The sequence below is a fragment of the Cololabis saira genome, chromosome 6 (assembly GCF_033807715.1).
Source record: "Cololabis saira isolate AMF1-May2022 chromosome 6, fColSai1.1, whole genome shotgun sequence".
In the NCBI taxonomy this organism is placed as follows: Eukaryota; Metazoa; Chordata; class Actinopteri; order Beloniformes; family Belonidae; genus Cololabis; species Cololabis saira.
The window spans coordinates 370,180-376,179 of NC_084592.1; positions in this window are offsets into that span (position 1 = coordinate 370,180).

The window sequence follows — 6,000 nt, forward strand, 5'->3', positions numbered from 1 at the left end:
AGTTAATTTCTCAGCGTCTAACACTAGGCAGCCCCTGTTATATCAGCCGCTTCTTCATCAGCCACACGCGCTGCAGAACACACACAAGCACACAAGTGTGCTTATTTAAAAATAGAGCGGGAGCAAAACTTGTTTGATTGTACTTTATTTCCATTTTTACATTAAACAAACCCATCAAAGTCCTCCTCTGTTTCAGCATTAAAGAGCTCTGCTAAATCAGCTGTGCCAGTCCGAATGTCCTTGCTGTCAGAGTAACTTTCCGTGCCGTGCGGCGCCTCGGAAATGCCGGCTTTTGCAAAAGCCCGAACAACATACCCAGCTGACACGTTAGCCCACGCGTCAACAATCCAATTGCAAACCGTGGCATAACTTGGCCGGCGCTGCCTTCCACTCTTGGTGAAACTGTGTTCCCCCTCAGTCATCCATCTCTCCCACGCCGCTCGCAGCCTCACTTTGAACGGCCGGTTCACACCGACGTCCAGCGGTTGGAGTTCCTTCGTCAGACCTCCCGGAATAACAGAAAGCACAGCGTTCATATTTTTCACTTCTTTCTTTACATTGTCTGTGAGATGGGTGCGCATAGAGTCACAGATCAGCAGCGATGGTGATGTGTGGAAAAAACCACTGGGTCGCCGCACATAGACCTGCCTCAGCCACTCGATCATCTCTTCATCCATCCAGCCCTTTTCATTTGCCTTTATGATGACTCCGGCTAGAAACGTCTTTAGGCAACGTTTTTCTTTTAAAAATCACCATAGGCAGTTTCTGTCCATCAGCGTGGCAGGCAAGCACAACAGTAAATGACGACTTTTCATACCCCGTTGTGCGGATCTCCACCGCGCTGGTCCCCGTCCTCTCCACCGTGCTGGTCCCGTCCTCTCCACCGCGCTGGTCCCCGTCCTCTCCACCGTGCTGGTCCCGTCCTCTCCACCGTGCTGGTCCCGTCCTCTCCACCGTGCTGGTCCCGTCCTCTCCACCGTGCTGGTCCTCGTCCTCTCTCCACCGCGCTGTTCCCATCCTCTCCACCGTGCTGTTCCCCGTCCTCTCCACCGTGCTGGTCCCGGTCCTCTCCACCGTGCTGGTCCTCGTCCTCTCTCCACCTTGCTGGTCCCGTCCTCTCCACCGTGCTGGTCCCCGTCCTCTCTCTCCACCGTGCTGGTCCCCATCCTCTCTCTCCACCGTGCTGGTCCCCGTCCTCTCTCCACCGTGCTGGTCCCCGTCCTCTCTCTCCACCGTGCTGGTCCCGTCCTCTCTCTCCACCGTGCTGGTCCCGTCCTCTCTCTCCACCGTGCTGGTCCCGTCCTCTCATTCCACCGTGCTGGTCCCCGTCCTCTCTCTCCACCGTGCTGGTCCCCGTCCTCTCTCTCCACCGTGCTGGTCCCGTCCTCTCTCTCCACCGTGCTGGTCCCGTCCTCTCTCTCCACCGTGCTGGTCCCGTCCTCTCATTCCACCGTGCTGGTCCCCGTCCTCTCTCTCCACCGTGCTGGTCCCCGTCCTCTCTCTCCACCGTGCTGGTCCCGTCCTCTCCAATTCAATTTATTTTATTAGGTAGGGTCAATGTACATCAATCAACATTTTCTTTAAATGGAAATAAAAAACATCGGTAGTCCCCCTGCCAGATGTAATCGGCAAAAATCATACAAACAACAACAATAATAATAATCACAAAAAAAGAAAACAATATAGCACACATAACATGGCATATGCATTCACAATACAAGTTAATGACGATAAAAACCGTGCGGGGGGAATGAATGGTTTGAGAACTAAAGTGCTGTAGTGCTATTTTGTATCTGCTGTGGTACATGATAAATACTAATAAATAGTTGAATATTAAAGTGCTGCCAGTACATGAGTATGGTACATGCAAAAATAAAATAAGTGAAGTGGGGGGGGGGGGGGGGGTGTTATATTGTGAACTAATTAATTGATAAGCAGTGGAGATGGAACCAGACAGTCATAAATACAAATTGACGATAGATAGAAATTAATCATAGAAAAAAAAAATATATAAATAAATAAACAAAGAATAATGTTTGTAGGGGTCTGTATGGGGTGTGTAGATGAAGTTTGAGATTGCAGCAATGCAGAGTCCGGTACTTAGTTATTGTTGTAATTGTGACTAGTTGTGGTTGTCAGTTATATATGTGCCAGCCAACACCGCTGGTTGAAGAAAAAGCCCCCCAGCCGTAGGTCCAGCAGGGCTGTCTGGACCGAAGACTAGCGGTGTTAGCTCCCCAGCTAACACCGCTGATGGAAGAAGCCCCGCAGCCGTCGGTTCAGCCCCCGTCTCGTAGATATCCATGCCGGGGCCTGGCGGTGTTGGCTCCCCAGCCCACACCGCTGGTCGAAGAAGAAGCCCCGCAGCCGTAGGTCCAGCAGCCGCCCCAGGGCTGTCTGGACCGGAGCCCAGCGGTGCCAGACGCCCAGCCAACACCGCTGATGGAAGAAGAAGCCCCGCAGCCGCAGGATCAGCATCTGTCCCGGGGATGTCTGGACCGGAGCCCAGCGGTACCAGCTCCCCAGCTAACACCGCTGTTGGAAGAAGCCCCGCAGCCGTAGGTCCAGCAGCCGCCCCAGGGCTGTCTGGACCGGAGCCCAGCGGTGTTGGCTCCCCAGCCAACACCGCTGGTCGAAGAAGAAGCCCTGCAGCCGTAGGTCCAGCAGCCGCCCCAGGGCTGTCTGGACCTCAGCCCAGCGGTGTTGGCTCCCCAGCCAACACCGCTGTTGGAAAAAGCCCTGCAGCCGTAGGTCCAGCAGCCGCCCCAGGGCTGTCTGGACCGGAGCCCAGCGGTGTTAGCTCCCCAGCTAACACCGCTGATGGAAGAAGCCCCGCAGCCGTCGGTTCAGCCCCCGTCTCGTAGTTATCCATGCCGGGGCCTGGCAGTGTTGGCTCCCCAGCCCACACCGCTGGTCGAAGAAGAAGCCCTGCAGCCGTAGGTCCAGCAGCCGCCCCAGGGCTGTCTGGACCTCAGCCCAGCGGTGTTGGCTCCCCAGCCAACACCGCTGGTAGAAGAAGAAGCCCCGCAGGATCAGCATCCGTCCCGGGGATGTCTGGACCGGAGCCCAGCGGTGCCAGCTCCCCAGCCAACACCGCTGTTGGAAGAAGCCCCGCAGCCGTAGGTCCAGCAGCCGCCCCAGGGCTGTCTGGACCGGAGCCCAGCGGTGTTAGCTCCCCAGCTAACACCGCTGATCCCCCCCTTGGGAACACCACCTTATCGTGGTGGGGTGGTTTGCGTGTCTCCGTGACCTCTAGAGCTATGTCGGCAGGAGTATGGTACTCCTGGCAGGGTCACCCATGCCGAACAGGTAGAAAGGTAGAGACCAGACAAAGAGTGATCCCACTGGCCCTCCGGGGCCTCCCAAAGGCCAGCAATGGCACGAGGGTTGTGCGCAGGGCCAGCGACCCGGCCACGTAAAAAGCTCCTGCTACAGAAATCCAAACCAATGAACCAGATGCTGGAAGGAGGATAGAGGCACATCAGGAAACTGAATTGATGACAGATGACAGCCAAACCCAACCGGAAGCTGGCATCCCGAGGGCGGATATTCTCAGACCAAAATTAACACGTACTGTTTGTTGCTGGAATGTGCGAACACTCTACCAGACAGGGAAGTTAGCGCAGGTCATAAAGGAGATGGAAAGCTATAACATCGAGCTATTAGGAGTGAGCGAAACAAGATGGACTGGTAGTGGCACAAGACAGCTAGCAACAGGACACCAGATTTTATTTTCGGGAAGAACAGATGACCATCACAGCAGAGGAGTAACCATCATTACAACAAAACAGGTCCACAGATGCTTGCTGGAATGGAAACCAGTTAATGAGAGGCTAATCACTGCCAGATTTAACTCAGCTTTTGCTAAATTGACAGTTATAGTCTGTTATGCACCAACAGAGGATTCACCGGAGGTAGAAAAAGACACCTTTTATGACCAACTACAAAAACTGGTAGATGAAACACCTTCACATGATGTGCTTCTCATCATGGGTGATCTCAATGCCAAGGTTGGATCCAACAACACCGGAAAAGAAAACGTCATGGGGATGCAAGGCTTGGGAGACATCAACGACAACGGAGACAGACTAATCTCATTTTGCCAAGAAAACAGAGTAGTGGTAGGAGGGACTATCTTTGAACACAAGACCATCCATAAACAAACTTGGACATCCCCGGATGGCAAAACAAAGAATCAAATAGACCATATTATCATCAACAGTAGATGGAGAAGCAGTCTCCAGGATGTAGTGGTTAGGCGAGGAGCAGATGTTGGTAGTGACCATGCACTTGTTTTAGCAAAGATAAAGCTGAAACTTAGAAAGAGTAAGAAAAGGGATCAAAGGGAACCACCACTAAATGTAGGAAAGTTAACAGACCCAGCAGTAAGGAAAGCCTTCCACCTAGAAGTGAGGAACAGGTTCACTGTGCTGCAAAACCAACAAGACATAAACCTTGACAACTTCAATAATATTCTGCGCGAAACCGGAAAGAAAGTGCTAGGCCCCAGAAGAAAACGAAATGAGGCCTGGATAACCGAAGGCACATGGAAGAAAATAGAGGAGAGGAAAGAGGAGAAAAGGAAGATTTTGACAACTAAATCCGAAAGAAGGAAGGCTAAGCTACAAAAGGCATACAGGGCACTAGACAAAGAGGTAAAGGAAAGGGCCAGAGCAGATAAGAAAGCATACATAGAAAATATCGCACAGGAAGCTGAAACAGCAGCCTCAAAACAGGACATGGGCACACTCTACAAGCTTACAAAGTCACTAACCAATGGATTCCGATCAACCGACATTCCAACTCGAGGTCAAAATGGAAAAGTGGCGGCAAAAGAAGAGGAAAAACTACGGTGTTGGAAAGATCACTTTCAAAGGGTACTTAATGGAGAGGACCCACAAACGGAGGCAACCATTACACCAGCGGTAGAAATGTTGAATATAGATACCGGACCACCAAATATCGAGGAGGTAAGGAGTGCTATAAAGACACTGAAGAGCGGAAAGGCACCAGGCATAGATCAGGTCCATCCGGAAATGCTGAAAGTAGAGGAACACCTTACAGCAACCATCCTTACCAAAGTTCTTGGAGACATCTGGACTTCGGAAGAAACACCACTCTCCTGGAAAACTGGCCTCATCGTTAAGCTACCAAAGAAGGGAGATCTGTCCAATTGCAATAACTGGAGGGGAATTATGCTGTTACCAATCACCAGCAAAATTCTCAGTCGCATTATTTTAAACAGAATAAATGATACAGTTGACCACCTTCTCCGGAAAGAACAGGCAGGGTTTCGAAAAGGAAGATCCTGCATGGACCATATTTTCACACTGCGGCAGATAATGGAGCAAAGCAATGAATGGAACGCTACCATCTACGCCAACTTTATTGACTTTGCTAAAGCCTTCGATAGTATAAATCACTCAGCACTATGGCGAATTCTCAGCCACTATGGGATCCCTGATAAGATCATTGCGGTAATTAAGATGCTATACAGAGACTTTAACGCTAGAGTAATATGTGGTTGCAACCTCACAGAGGAAATATTTATCAAAACCGGAGTCAAACAAGGTTGCTTGCTATCCCCACTACTTTTCTCACTATAGACTGGCTCATGGAAGAGACCACGAAAGAAAATAAAAGAGGAATAACATGGACATTTACAGATACTCTGGAAGATATCGATTATGCAGACGACATTGCCTTGCTAGCCCATCGCCACCAGGACATCCAAAGTAAAACAGAAGACTTAGTAACTTTTGGCAAACAAATCGGTCTCAACATAAACACAGACAAAACCAAACTGATGAAGCTACACCCCAAATGGGTCCAACCCCTCATCATCAACAACAACACAGTGGAGGAAGTTCAGGAATTCACCTATCTTGGTAGCAAGATCACAACAGACGGAGACTTGGGGGCAGATGTCCAGAGCAGGATCTCCAAGGCAAGGGGAGCCTTCGCCATATTAAAGACCATTTGGAGATCATCAAAGATCAG